The sequence below is a fragment of the Scomber japonicus genome, chromosome 17 (genome assembly GCF_027409825.1).
Source record: "Scomber japonicus isolate fScoJap1 chromosome 17, fScoJap1.pri, whole genome shotgun sequence".
NCBI lineage: Eukaryota > Metazoa > Chordata > Actinopteri > Scombriformes > Scombridae > Scomber > Scomber japonicus.
In genome coordinates this window covers 2,594,615-2,610,344 of record NC_070594.1, presented here as the reverse complement: position 1 = coordinate 2,610,344, position 15,730 = coordinate 2,594,615, and positions in this window count along the sequence as shown.

The window sequence follows — 15,730 nt, the reverse complement described above, 5'->3', positions numbered from 1 at the left end:
TCTTTCCTTTTTCCCTCCCTCCTGCCTACCTTCCTTCCTTCCTCCTGCCTTCCTTCCTTCCTTCCTTCTGCCCTTCCTTCCTCCCTCCTTCCTTCTTCCCTCCCTCCTTTCCTTCCTTCTTCCTCCCTTCCTTCCTTCCTCCTCCCTTCCTTCCTCCCTTCCCTCCTTCCTCCTCCCTTCCTTCCTTCCTCCTCCCTTCTCTCCTTCCTCCTCCCTTCCTTCCTTCCTTCCTCCTCCCCTTCCTCCTCCCTTCCTTCCTTCCTTCCTTCCTCCTCCCTTCCTTCCTTCCTTCCTCCACCCTCCCTTCCGCCCTCCCTCCTTTCCTTCCTCCTTCTTCCCATCCTTCCTTCTCCCTCCTTTCCCTCCTTCCTTCCGCCCTCCTTCCTTTCCTTCCTTCCTCCTCCCTTCCCTCCTTCTTCCTCCCTTCCTTCCTTGACTCGAGGACACACAGGAGGGTTAATCTGACCTCCACCAATCCTCTCATTTCTAATCTTTAAGCTAAAACCTAAATGAGTCAAATAATTAAAAGTGAATATTAATGTAGAAAAGCTTCAGTTATACTTTAGTACGGTTGATGTTCTTCTACTTTACTCTGCAGGTTAATGTCAGCCGATGTTGCAGCTTTTAACCTGTGTGTGTGTGTGTGTGTGTGTGTGTGTGTGTGTGTGTGTGTGTGTGTGTGTGTGTGTGTGTGTGTGTGTGTGTGTGGTGTGTGTGTGTGTGTGTGTGTGTGTGTGTGTGTGTGTGTGTGTGTGTGTGTGTGTGTGTGTGCCATTTTATTCCATTGCCCCATAGACTTCAATTCATTTTTTTTAATAATGGAAGTCTATGGGAGCCATTTCTTTAACCTTTGTGTCGTCCTCCTGAGTCAAATTGATCCTGTCTGTTTTGACTGTTCCTTCCATCCTTCTTTCCTTTGTCCTTCTTTCCTTCCCTCCTTCCTTCCCCATAAAATGCTGAAAAGTACATTTAAATACTTTAAATCTGAATAAAAGACTCATTCAGGTTCTTTTCTCTTAATAATAAATGTTATATGAGTAAATCTTTCTGTCCATGTTTGCAGTCAGACAGCAGCTCTGAGTTAATTTAGGAGCTGTACTCAGAGGTCAGAGGTCACAGCAGTGATTATGTTGTGTCCAATCATCAGTGATGAGTCATGTTTAACAGCAGCGTCTCTCAGAGAGCACAAACACAGAATAATACCGAAGGGAACCAATTACATTAAAAATGAAAATGAATGAAATGAACACCGTCGGCTAAATAAGAACAAGCTCCTACAAATCACCTCATGTTGCCTTTAGATACACTTCCTTCCTTCCTTCCTTCCTTCACCTCATGTTGCCTTTAGATACACTTCCTTCCTTCCTTCCTTCCTTCCTTCCTTCCTTCCTTCCTTCTCCCTTCACCTCATGTTGCCTTTAGATACACTTCCTCATTTGTTTAGTTACTCAAACTGTAGGTTGATTATAGTCATTTATATGTATATCCTTCCTTCCTCCTTACCTTCCTTTCTTCCTTCCTTCCTTCCTTCCTTCCTTCCTACCTTCCTTCCCTCCTTTCTTCCTTCCTTTCTCCTTTCCTTCCTCCCTTCCTTCTCTCCTTACTTCTTTCCTCATTTCCTTCCTCCCTCCCACCTTACTCCTTTCCTTCCTTCCCTCCCTCCCTCACTCCTTACCTCCCATTCTTTCCTTCCTTCCTTCCTTTCTTCCCTCCCTCCTTCCTTCTGTCCTTCCTTCCTTTCCTCCTTGCTACCTCCCTCCCTCCTTGCTTCTTTCCTCCTTCCTCCCTCCCTCCTTTCCTTCCTTCTTCTTCCCTTCCTACCTTCCTTCCTTCCTTCCTCTCTCCCTTCCTTCCTCCCTCCTTTTCCTTCCTTCTTCCTTCACCTCATGTTGCCTTTAGATACACTTTCTCATTTGTTTCAGTTTGATGGGAAATAATAATGTATGGTTTATTAATGGTTGCTTCGTACAGCAGCAGAGTCCTAAATTCTGTATCATGTTTGTCTGTTTTTGGTAGTTTTTAGGTTTATTTAGTCAATTTAAGTCATTTTTTGGTGGTTAAATGTTATTTTATATGTAAAGGTAAAATGAGCAGAGCTTTCTGGAAGGAAGGAAGGAAGGAAAGGAGGGAGGAAGGAAGGAAGGAAGGGAGGAAGAAAAGGAAGGTAGGAGGGAGGGAAGGAAAGAAGGAACAGTCAAAACAGTTTTGAGCCTCTTTCGTCTCTCCATCTCTACGTTACCATGGTAACTAGATGGCAGCTGTTACTCAAACTAACTGTAGGTTGATTTTAGTCATTTTTATGTCTAACAGACATAAACTTTACAGACAGTCAGTCTTCCTTCAGTATTAATATAAGAGGTAAAGCAGTGATGTTTCATAAAGGAACATGATCTATATTAGTGATACACACACAAACACAAAGAGCAAACACAAACATATTTCCCCCGTCTCAGATCAAATGAAATAATCCTGGTCCATCTCTGTGACGTCCAGCTTCTTTTCTTTTCTTCTCTTCCATCTGATAAATAAGAGAATGAAAAGGAAGCAGAGGAAATGGACAGTTAACTCTCAGCAGACAGCAGCCAGTGTGTTTTCTCTGTGTGGTCGACTCTGGAGGCCGCAGGTGGAACTCAGCGTATCTGAACCAGGAACTATCGATCCATCTGTGGAGCTTTGAGACGGATAAATCTGTAAAAGAAACAGAGCTGCTTCGAGGATTAACCCTCAAAGACTGTGTAAAGTGAGTTCAGACATTTTCTTCTAAACACATTAAATAGGTCATAAATGTATTTCTAAAAAAGGTGTAAAAAGCATTTCAACCATTTAGATTTGAATTGTGGAGCTAGGATTAGCATAAACCCGCCCCTGCTGCTGTAGAGGTAGAAATACATTCAGCACACACTACTACTACTACAGTCTACAGTTAGCCAGTTAGCTGAGTTAGCCACCGAGCTAAGAGCCGAGTTAGCCGCCGAGCTAGCAGCCGAGTTAGCCGCCGAGCTAGCAGCCGAGTTAGCTGCCGAGCTAACTGCCAAATTAGCCACCGAGCTAGCAGCAGGGTTAGCCGCAGAGCGAGCAGCCGAGCTAAGAGATGAGTTTGCAGCCGAATTAGCCGCCGAGCTAACCGCCGAATTAGCCGCCGAGCTAGCAGTCGGGTTAGCAGCGGTTAGCAGCTGAGCTAGCCGCCGAGCTAGCCGTTGAAGTTAGCAGCAGAAAGCTGTAGCGTCCATGTTTCTGGGTAGAGGTGATGACCTTGATTGACAGGTGACACTTGGTATTTCTTTTAGCCAGATTTTTCCTAATGTGAATCAAAATGTAAATTAAATTGGATAATTTTTTTAATTTCTGTGCAGTTGATTCACATGTGTATATATGCAAATGTACAAATCTGACCTGTGTCTCTCAAAATGTATTAAAAGCAGAAATTGTGCAAGTTATTCATACGTTTATTTTCACATTTTAACCCTTTAAATTTAAACTAAACTACATGGAGACAATAAAACAGAGCTGCTGTAAGGATTAAAAGCAACACTAACTGGAGATTTAAAATGAAAATATATTACAAACCTAAATCATAAAGTGAGGTTGCAGCAGTGGCACGGCGTCTCATTTTCTCTCATCCGATTCGCCTAAATCAGATAGTGATGTGATGTGTTGGGTCTCTGCTTACTGAACGTCATGAATCACTAATTATGACCAGAAGCACAAAACTCACTGATGTTGGATCTGAAGCTTCACAGGTTGGTAAACAGCAGCAAACGGTCACATTTCACATGGAAATTGAAATTTTACATTTTTTTCTCTCTCTCTCTCTCCGTCTCTCTCTCTCTCTCTGTCTCTGTCTCTCTCTCTCTCTCTCCTCTCTGTCTCTCTCTCTCTCTCTCTCTCTCTCTCTCTCTCTCTCTCTCTGTCTCTCTCTCTCTCTCTCTCTCTGTCCTCTCTCTCTCTCTCTCTCTCTCATATCTGTGTGGTTGCGTCACTTCTTCAGTCAGGCTCAAACTGTTATTGCAACAGATGGATATACAGTTTATCTTTGATGCTCGTTGCTCTAAGATGCTCTCTGGATTAAACAGCAACTTGCTAAAAGCTAACACAGGGAGAACCATGCAGAAACCGGCTGTGATTGGTGTTTGACTTCCACCAATAAAGACGCTGCTTGTAAAACTGTTTTAATCTTAAAGTGGGCGTGGCCGCCGAGTCCGCTGAAACCCCGCCCCCTACCAAGTGTCACCTGTCAATCAAAGTCACCACCTCTACCAGAAACATGGACACTACGTCTGAGAGCTTTCTGCTGCTAACTCAGCTGCTAGCTCGGCAGCTAACTCAGCGGCTAACTCAGCTAACTGGCTAACTGTAGAATTGTAGTAGTAGTAGTGTTGTGCTGAATGTATTTATAACCTCTACAGCAGCAGGGGCGGGTTTATGCTAATCACTAAAGGATGAGTTCATATGCTTTCGCGAAACCTCTGATTTTAAAATTGAAAACTAAACTGTAGACGCAAAAAAAAAAGTTAATATTTCTTCAGCTGTTTCCTTCAGTTATTATTCCAAACCAACATAAATTACAAACTACTCAACTCTGCAGTTTTTAATGTACTTTATGTTGTGCTTAATAAACGTTTTTACCATTTTTTTAATGATGCAATGTTAACAAAAAACCCAGAAAACACAAATTACTTCCTGCTGGCTGAAACACTTCTCAGTTAATTAAACCCAGGATGCTGAGCAGATAAAACCGGTTTTGGGTTGGTAACTTCTTCCTGTACGATCTAAAGGATATAAAGGAAAAGAGGAAGGAAGGAAGGAAGGAAGGAAGATAGGGGGGAGAAAAGAAAGAGAGAAGGAAGGAGGGAGGAAGGAAGGAAGGAAGGGAGAAAGGTAGGAGGGAAGGAAGGACAGAGTAAAGAAGGAAGGAAGGAAGATAGGGGGAGGAAAGAAAGAGAGAAGGAGGGAGGAAGGGAGAAAGGAAGGAAGGAAGGAAGGAGGGAATCAAAGAAGTTAGGGAGGAGGAAGGAAGGAAGGGAGAAAGGAAGAAGGAAAGTGGGGAGGAAAGAAAGAGAAGGAGGGAGGGAGGAGGAAAGAAGGAGGAAGAACAAAACTGTACAAAAGTGAAGAGAAGCTATTTCCTTGTTTCGATCAAAGCCTGCATTTTCTACAAGATCTGTGGAGCTGTGGTTTGAAGTTTACTGATCGACCGAGCTGTCGGGATGATCAGGTGGATTTCTGGCAGAAGTTTTGGAGAAGTTTAAGTTTAAAATCTGAGCTGTGCTGCTGATTTTCAGTGTTTTAACTAGAGACTAAACACTGCAAGCGCCGCTTCAGAGGACTCTCCGTAATTCTTATCGGCAGAGTCGTATTGATGTTGGTCGGCAGGTGTAATTGCTCTTTGTCTCTTATTACTCCCTTATCGCTTTTCTTTGATATTACAAGTACAAGTCTTTATTTTTTGCTTACAGCAGATAGATTCACACTGTCTGAGATCAAACGAGTCCATTGTTTTAGTTATCTGGTGAATCGATGGCCGTTAGCAGAGCAGAAGTTAAGAAAAAGAGCTTTTCCCAAAAGGTTCATTGTCAGTTTTAGTGACTCTGATAATTATGGAAACAACAATCTGCTCCAAACTGTCCAAAAGTGAAGAGAAGCTACTTTCTAGTTTCACTCTGTGGGAAATCTGCCTTGGTTAGTCCAGTGTTTAAATAAGGAAGGGAGGAAGGAAGGAAGGAAGGAAGGAAGGAAGGAAGGAAAGGAGGAAAGGAAGGAAATTAGGAAAGGAAAGGAGGGAAGAAAGGACAGAGTAAAGAAGGAAAGAAGGAAGATAGGGGTAGGCAGAAAGAGAGAAGGAGGGAGGAAGGAAGGGAGAAAGGAAGAAGGAAGGACGGAGGGAATCAAAGAAGGAAGGGAGGAGAAAGGAAGGAAGGAAGGGAGGGAGGGAGAAAGGAAGAAGGAAGGAAGGAGGGAATCAAAGAAGGAAGGAAGGGAGGGAGAAAGGAAGAAGGAAGGAAGGAGGGAATCAAAGAAGGAAGGGAGGAAGGTTGGAGGGGAATAGGGAGGAAGGAAGGAAAGAAGGAAGGTAGGGAGGAAGGAAGGAAAGAAGGAAGGAACTACAGTTTAGTGACTCTGATAATTTATGGAAACAACAATCTGCTCCAAACTGTCCAAAAGTGAAGAGAAGCTACTTTCTAGTTTCACTCTGTTGGGAAATCTGCCTTTGGTTAGTCCAGTGTTTAAATAAGGAGGGAGGAAGATAGGGGGAGGAAAGAAAGAGAGAAGGAGGGAGGAGGAAAGGAGGGGAAAGGAAAGGAGGGAAGAAGGACAGAGTAAAGAAGGAAAGAAGGAAGATAGGGGTAGGCAAGAAAGAGAGAAGGAGGGGAGGAAGGAAGGGAATCAAGGAAGAAGGAAGTAAGGAGAAAGAAAAAGGAAGGACGGAGGGAACCAAGAAGGAAGGGAGGAAGGTTGGAGGGGAAGAAGGAAGGGAAGGAGGGAGGAAAGAAGGAAGGTCGGACGAAGGAAGGAAAGATGGAAGGAACTACAGTTTTAGATGACTCTGAATATTTATGGAAACAACAATCTGCTCCAAACTGTCCAAAAGTGAAGAGAAGCTACTTTCTAGTTTCACTCTGTTGGGAAATCTGCCTTTGGTTAGTCCAGTGTTTAAATAAGGAAGGGAGGAAGGAAGGGGAGGAAAGAAAGAGAGAAGGAGGGAGGAAGGAAGGAAGGAAGGGAGAAAGGAAGAAGAAAGTTGGGAGGAGGGAAGAAGGAAGGAAGGGAGAAAGGAAGAAGGAAGGAAAGGAGGAAAGAAGAAGGAAGGTAGGGAGGGAAGGCAGGACAGAGTAAAGAAGGAAGGAAGGAAGATGGGGGAGGAAATAAAGAGAGAAGGATGGAGGAAGGAGGAAGGAAGGGAAGAAGGAAGGTTGGGAGGGAGGGAGGAAGAAGGAAGGAAGGGAGGGAGAAAGGAAGAAGGAAGGACGGAGGGAATCAAAGAAGAAAGGAAGGAGGGAGGGAGGGAAGGAAGGAAGAAATGAAGGAAGGAAGGAAGGAAGGAAGGAAGGAAGGAAGGGGGAAAGGAAAGAAGGAAGGTAGGAGGGAAGGAAGGACAGAGTAAAGAAGGAAGAAAGGAAGATAGGGGGGAGGAAAGAAAGAGAGAAGGAGAGAGGGAGGAAGGAAGGAAGGAGAAAGGTAGGAGGGAAGTCCAGTGTTAAATAAAGAAGAGTCCAGCTGAGCCCTGTGTGAGCTCATTGATCCTGGACCCTGGACCCTGGACCCAGGACCCTGAATAATAGGATAACAGGAGAAACACTGAACTCAGTCACTGTATTTAACTTAAAGGTAGTTCACACTGTCTTTTAAACTTTGGCTCAGTGTGAAGATTAATTATTCACTTCACCTAAAGAACCTCCGTCTAACTCTCACTCTACTCTCTAAGTTATTCTACTATTAAACATTCACAGGCTGGGTTTTTTGTCATCTTGTCTCTTTTAGTTAATAGAAGATTGTTCTACACTTCATTTCATCCTTTCTTTTCCATCAGTCATGACTGATAAAAAAAAATAAAAAGAAAGAAAGAAAGAAGGAAGGGAAGACTGCCTGAGTGGAATAAATGCTCTCTCTCTCTCTCTCTCTCTCTCTCATCTCTCTCTCTCTCTCTCTCTCTCTCTCTCTCTCTCTCTCTCTAATTAATTTAGTAAACCCAGGCGATCGAGGCCTGAGGAGATAACTGCAGCCTCACTTCGAGCTCTCGGACTCTAATTTTAAGCATTAGATCTGATGGAAAGTAATTTGCTCTGCAGCCGCAGGACACTCATGAATGCATCGCTCTGACTCAGAACAGGCCTGAAAAGTTTAACCAACCAGCTGGACTCAGAGTCAATGAAGGGAGGGAGGGAAAATATAAACACTTTGACACGCGAGTACAATGCAGTCGGACATAATATCATGATAGCTGTGTCACTGAATGACGTTATTTTGACAGATTTAATGTAACGCTGTGCTTCATGTAACCTGCCATGAGCTCAATGGGATCATCCCTGTGTTCCCCGGGTCCTATGTTCCCCGATCGCGGCTAACTCGGTTGCTAGCTCGGCGGCTAACTTGGCGGCCAACTCATCTGCTAACTCAGCGGCTAACTCAGCTAACTGGCTAACTGTAGACGGGATCAACCCTATGTTCCCCGGTCACATACAAAGCGGGGAACATAGGATCCGGGGAACATAGGTACGCTCCCAGCTCAATCCTCTCATACTAGCACTGTGCCGATGTCACAGCCAGCACTTATGGACTGAGGAGAGGAGAGGCCTGGTAAACCAATGGGAATTCATAATACAAGTACAAACTAAAATGTGACTGGAGGAAAGTGGAATCAACAACAAACAACAAAAACTCTGTTACACACGAAGCCAACCTCTAATAATGGGATCAGTTTTACCACAGACTGTATAAAAGAAATGGACGTAACATCCGTGACGTCACCCATTGGTTTGTGGACTGCTGCTCGGAAGCCAATAGTTTCTAATCTAGGCAGCGCCATCTTGAACATTTCAGATGCATGCTGGGAAAAATAAAAACAAGGATTCTACTTATATGGGCATGAGGCGGGGCCATGGGCGGAGCGGGGAGGTTGCTATGGTTGCGAGGGCTGGATCTGGAGGACATTGGTCAATCAACCTGTCAATCAGGACGTAGCACGCCCTAATGCTTACCCTGCTTTATCGTCACATATAAAATCAGGGAGGCCAAAATGTCCCCAAATGAACATCATACTGCATTGAAGAAGGCTTTAAACTAGCGATTGAGACCATAAACACATTTTGAAAACGTTTACTGAGGTTAGAAATCAAGTGAGAAGTTGGTGAATTCTCCATTGACTTGTATAGAGACGGTCGCCCCTGGTGGCCTTTTGATAGAATGCAGCTCTAAGTTACTTCCGCATTGGCTTCTTTTCAGAGGACAGGAACTCCCCACCTGGTTTTACCTCTTAAAGCCAGATTCTAGGACACCAGGTGAACTTTCATATCTAAACTATATAAAACATCTTTCATCACATCATCTCTTATTCTGGTTTACTAGCTGAACTCAGTCCTTGCTGTTTCACTAGTGGATGACTCTGTGTGCTGGTGAGAGAGAAGAAGGAAGTCATTGAATGCAGCACAGATCCTTTAACTCTCACTACAGATAAGCCCATCTCTGAATGTCTCCTGGCTACTGGCTCAAGATAATTTGGAGTTTCCTTTCAGTATCTTTGGCTGCAGTTTTGGCGAGATGTGCTATTTCTCTGCTCTTGTGTTGGCTAGTGAACATTTATCTCTGCTGGAGTCAATGCTACAATAGATAACCTGCTGCAGTCGACCCAGATAGCGATATTACTGTGGCCCAGATCCACACTTTCATCCCACATACCTCACAGATCAGGGGTGTCAAACATGAGGCCCGTGGGCCAGAACCGGCCCGCCGAGGCGTCCAATCCGGCCCACTTTCCTTCCTGTCTTCTTTTCCTTCCTACCCTCCTGTCATCTGTCCTTCTTTCCTTCCTCCCCTTTCTTACTTCTTTCCTTCTTTGTTTCCTTCCCTCGGTCCTTCCTTCCTTCCATCTTTCCTTCATCTTCTTTTCCTTTCTTCCTTTCCTTCCTAATCCCATCTTTCCTTCCTTCCTTCTTTCCTGTTGTCTTTCCTTCCCTTCCTTCCTTCCTTCTTCCTTTTGTCTTTCCTTCCCTCCCTTCCTAATCCCTTTTCTTTCCTTCCTTCCTTCCTTGTCTTCTTTTCCTTTCTTCCTTTCCATCCTAATCCCTTTTCTTTCCTTCCTTCATTCCTTCCTTTTGTCTTTCCTTCCTTCCCTCCCTTCCTAATCCCTTTTCTTTCCTTCCTTCCTTGTCTTCTTTTCCTTTCCTTTCCATCCTAATCCCTGTTCCTTCCTTCCTTCCTTTCTTCCAGTCTGTAAACATTTATCTCTGCTGGAATATAAACTGACTCAATGGTACAATAGATAACCTGCTGCAGTCGGCCCAGATAGCGATATTACTGTGGCCCAGATCCCACACTTTCATCCCACATACCTCACAGATTGATGGCCTTTGGGCGATCCTCTCCTGTTCCCTAGATCTGGGCACAAGCAAACTGTAGCAATGCTGTATGTAAGCCAAGAGAAACAGATAAACCAGAACTGGAACACATCTGAATCACATATCTGAGAGTACGGCTGCAGCTTTACCAACAAAAGGCCCACATTTGGTATTTTACATGTGGGACACTTATAGGCTTATATCCAAGAAGAAGAAGACTAGTAGTGCCTGAAGTGGATGGATGGATGGATGGATGGATGGATGGATGGATGGATGGATAGATGGATGGATGGATAGATAGATAGATAGATGGATAGATAGATGGATAGATAGATGGATAGGAAGGGGAGAATAATATAATAGCTGTGATGGATGGATAGATGGATAGATGGATGATGGATGGATGGATGGATAGATGGATGGATAGATGGATGGATAGATAGATAGATGGATAGATAGATAGATAGATGGATAGATAGATGGATAGATAGAAGGATGGATAGATGGATGGATAGATGGATGGATAGATAGATAGATGGATAGATAGATGGATGGATGGATAGATGGATAGATGGCTGGATAGATGGATGGATGGATGGATGGATGGATGGATGGATAGGTAGATAGATGGATAGATAGATGGATGGATGGATGGATGGATGGATAGATGGCTGGATAGATGGCTGGATAGATAGATGGATGGATGGATGGATGGATAGATGGATAGATGGCTGGATAGATGGATGGATAGATGGATGGATAGATGGATAGATGGCTGGATAGATGGATGGATGGATGGATGGATGGATGGATAGATGGATGGATAGGTAGATAGATGGATGGATAGATGGATAGATAGATGGATGGATAGATAGATAGATAGATGGATAGATGGATGGATGGATGGATGGATAGGAAGGGGAGGATAATATAATAGCTGTGATGACATCTGAATGTGACTGTATGAAAGTTAGTGGTTCAGCAATTTAACCCCCCCTGTTGTCCTCGAGTCAAGGAAGGAAGGAAAGAAGGGAGGAGGGAGGGAGGGAGGAAAGGACGGAAGGGAGGAAAGGATAAAGGAAGGAAGGAAGGGAGGGAGGGAGGGATGGAAGGCAGGAAAGGAGAGAGGAAAGGGAAGAAGGAAGGGAAGAAGGAAAAAAGGTAGCAGACAGGAAGGGAGGAAGGAAAGGACAGAGGAAAGAAGGAAGAGAGGAAGGTAGGGGAGGGGGAAAGAAGAAGGAGGAAGGAAAGGAAGGAAGGAAGGAAGAAAGAAAGGGGGATGAGGGAGGAAGGACAGAAGGAAGAAGGGAAGAAGAACAGTAAAAGCAGACGGGGTCAATTTGACCCGGGAGGACGACAGGAAGGTTAAACAGATTACCTTTATGTATAATGTCTAGATTAGAAGGAGTTCAAAGGTCATTAGTTAACTTTTTCTACTTTGGTACAGACATGAATATTAACTCTTATCGTCTTATTTATGACAGCATGAATCACAGCCTCTCTATAATAATCTCTGTAGTCGTGAATAAAGAAGAAAAGGAGGAACATCACATTGTTTTTTAACATGGTGTGTATCTGGATGACTGATGATGTCACACTCACACAGCGGACTGATGGGGAGAATCAGTAGCTCCTTACCTCTCTCTCTCTCTCCTCTCTCTCTCTCTCTCTCTCTCTCTGTCCTCTCTCTCTGTCTCTCTCTCTCTCTCCGTCTCTCTCTGTCTCTCTCTCTCTCTCTCTCTCTCTCTCTCTCTCTCTCTCCGTCTCTCTCTCTCTCCGTCTCTCTCTCTCTCTCTGTCTCTCCTCGCTCTCTCTGCCTCTCTCTCTGTCTCTCTCTCTCTCTCTCTCTCTCTCTCTCTCTCTCTCTCTCTGTCTCTCTCTCTGTCTCTCTCTGTCTCTCTCTCTCTCTCCGTCTCTCTCTGTCTCTCTCTCTCTCTCTCTCTCTCTCTCTCTCTCGTCTCTCTCTCTCTCTCCTCGTCTCTCTCTCTCTCTCTGTCTCTCTCGCTCTCTCTGCCTCCTCTCTCTCTGTCTCTCTCTCTCTCTCGTTCTCTCTCTCTCTCTCCGTCTCTCTCTCTCTCTCTCTGCCTCTCTCCCTCTCTCTCTCTCTCTCTCTCTCTCTCTCTGTCTCTCTGTCTCTGTCTCTGTCTCTCTCTCTCTCTCTCTCTCTCTCTCTCTGTCTCTCTCTCTCTCTCTCTCTCTCTCTCTGTCTCTCTCTCTCTGTCTCTTTGTCTCTGTCTCTTTGTCTCTCTCTCTCTCTCTCTCTCTATGTCTCTGTCTCCCCCCCTCTCTCTCTCTCTCTCTGTCTCTCTCTCCTCTCTTTCTCTCTCTCTCTCTCACTGTCTCTCTCTCGCTCTCTCTCTCTCTGCCTCTCTCTCTCCCTCTCTCTCTGCCTCTCTGCCTCTCTCTCTCTCTCTCTCTCTCTGTCTCTCTCTCTCTCTCTCTCTGTCCCTCTCTCTCTCTCTCTTCTCTTTCATGTGTGAGTTGGCCTGAGGGTCTGAGCTGTTATTTTTTGGAGAATCATTAACCACGGTCGAGTCTCTTTGAGAGGACTCAGATTGCCGCCGTATGAAACCGTTAAAGACGCAGAGTGATACTTTTTGTCACTTGAGCTGATGAGAGGAAGGAAATAAATGAAGGGGTGGGAAGTAATGACGGGGAAGCGAAGGGAATGTGTGAAGGAAAAAAGAGAGAGAGAAACGAGCCATGTCAGTCTCTATATCAAACCTGGTCCAGTTTACTCCTCTCAGGTCAAAGGTGACTCTGACCTGATGATGCTCTGAGCCGAACTGATGCTGCCTCCGCTACAGGAGCTAATGTTAGAGGAAGCATCAGCTTTTTTTTCTTCCTCCTCCTCCTCTCCTCTCCTCTCCTCCTCCTCTCTCCTCTCCTTCTCACTTTCAACTCTTCATGAGTTTTATTTCATTGTGTCCTCTCAGAAACTCTCCTCCACTCCTCTCCTCCTTTCCTCTCCTCTCCTCTCTCCTCTCCCCTCCTCTCTTCCTCTCCTTTCTCCTCCTCCTCCTCCTCCTCCTCCTCCTCCTCTCCTCTCTCCCTCTTCCTCTCTCCTGTCTTCTCTCCTCTCATCTCCTTCTCACTTTCTCTTTTCATGAGTTTTATTTCATTGTCCTCCTCTCCTCTCCTCCTCTCTCCTCCTCTTCTCCTCTCTCCTCCTCTCCTCTCCTCCTCTCCTCTTCTCTTCTCTCCTCCTCCTCCTCTCCTCTCCTTCTCACTTTCACCTCTTCATGAGTTTTATTCATTGTCCCTCCTCTTCAGAAACTCTCCTTCCTCCTCCTCCTCCTCTTCTCCTCCTTCTCCTCCTCCTCCAACCTTTCTTTGATGCAGGGAAATCTTTTATCTGTAACTTCCATCATGTCTCCGTCCTCTTCTTTCTATCCTCCTATATTCTCATTTCACTTCTTTTTTTTTTTTGCTGACCGCTGCAGAAGCTTTTGTCTGCGCCTCTCGTCTGGAGCTTAGTGAGCGTTCGCCGGTCCGCAGCGCTCGCATCTTATCTCTTCTAATTACCGAGCGCTGCCGTCTACGCCGCCATTGTAGCGGAGGAAGAGACAGAGCGGGAAAACAAAGAATGAAAGGGACGCTGTTCTTGGAGTGGCGCGGCCTATTGTGTGTTGTTGCATCTTCAAAAGAGTCTTTAAGCAGATGAGTTTGTGAGCGAGGAGACGCAACGTCAGCGTGATGCACAAGAAGCAGGTTTTCATCACGATCATCAGAAAAGGAATAAAATGCTCATTCAGAGTTTGATCCACGTGGTTTTTATAATGTTTGGAAAGGAAGGAAGGAAATAAGAAGGGAAGGTAGAAAAGACATAGTAGTATGTGGGACTGTCCGTCCGTCCATCCATCCGTCCTCTTCCGCTTATCCGGGGTTGGGTCGCGGGGGGCAGCAGCCTCAGGAAGCCCAGACTTCCCTCTCCCCAGACACTTCGTCCACATAGTCTCTCCAGCGTGTCCTGGGTCTCCTACCGGTGGGACGGGCCCTGAACACCTCACCAGGGAGGCGTCCCGGGAGGCATCCTGACTAGATGCCCGAGCCTCCTCATCTGGCTCCTCTCGACGTGGAGGAGCAGCGGGTCTACTCCGAGCTCCCTCCGGATAACTGAGCTTCTCACCCTATCTCCAAGGGTCAGCTCATTTCGGCCGCTTGTACCCGCGATCTTGTTCTTTTGGTCACTACCCAAAGCTCATGACCACGTGGGAGTGTATGAAGTTAAAATCATGTCAGTTATTAGTCCAAACCCTGACTTCCATTTTCCATTTTAATCTCAACAATCACAGTTCATTTTTTGACCATGTGGTAGAGCTGAAAGGCTCAACACTTGTAGATAAGTGGACCTTGAGCAGTTAATGAACCAATCTCTGTTTGAAAGGTCATGAAGACTCTATGATGTGGTTAAAAGCTCCAGAACGAGCTAATAAAAAGCACCTTGAGTTGAGATAGTTGTGTGAATGTATTCCTCACAGTCTCACTGAGGTTTCTACGTATCTGCTGCACACTTTCTGTCTTTTGATGCGAGGCGTTGAGGCAGAGTAACCCTGCTCCTCTCATCTGTGCTGCTCTTCTATTAGAGACACGATGGGACCAAATGTGAAGGCACACGTCTGGAAATTACACTTGACATCAAGGCAAAACCTTCTGCTATTAGACTATGACTCCTCACAAAGGAATAAAGTGTCAGGTGAGTGGTGAGGTGCTGCAGGAGGAGAAGGAGCAAAACCTCAGATCTCATATTATAGTAATGACTCTGTGACACCGATGGGCTTTACATTACCTTTTATTTGGAGCTTTCAGCTTTGATGCACTGCAAGACGCCACTTACTGCTGCAGAGGAGCCACTGCTGGACACTCACAAGTGTGTGTGTGTGTGTGAGCGTGCATGTGAGCGTGCATGTGAGCATGCATGTGTGTGAGTGTGCATGTGAGAGGACTGATCTCATATTTGTGAGGCTGCACATTACAGACCCTCTTTAGGAAGTTTGTCCACATACTAAATGTGTCCTTTGATTTTCTTCCTCCCTCCCTTCCTTCCTCCCTCCTACCTTCCTTCCTTCTTTCCTCCCTCCTTTCCTTCTTTCCTCCTTCCCTCCTACCTTCCTTCAGCAGGAGGGTTAACCTGTTTTATATGTTTTTACTATGCTGCATGAGGAGCTCTTGCTGGACACTCACATTGTGTGTGTGTGAGCGTGCATGTGAGCGTGCGTGCATGTGAGCGTGCATGTGTGTGTGTGTGTGTGAGGACTGATGTAATATTTGTGAGGCTCCACATTACAGACCCTCTCAGGAAGTTTGTCCACATACTGAATGTGTCCTCTCTCCGTGCAGAGCGGCTGCCAAGAAGACTTCAGAGTGAGGAAGTGATAATAACAAGCAACCCTCACAAAGCCCTTTGAGTCTGCAGAGGAAGAGAAGAAGAAGAAGAGCACATTAAAACATTCCTCTCTGAAATATGGAGCTCAGGTAAGACAGCGTGACATTCCTCTCAGGAAGGAGGAAGAATGTCGACTTTAACAAACTCAGTGAAGCTCTGATGTCTGAGTAATTATTAAAAGGAAAAGAGTTAGGTCTGCTCTTAACCCTCCTATTGTCCTTGAGGGAAGGAAGGAAGGGAGGAAGGAGGAAAGAAGGGAGGAAGGAAAGGAGGGAGGGAAGGAAGGAAGAAG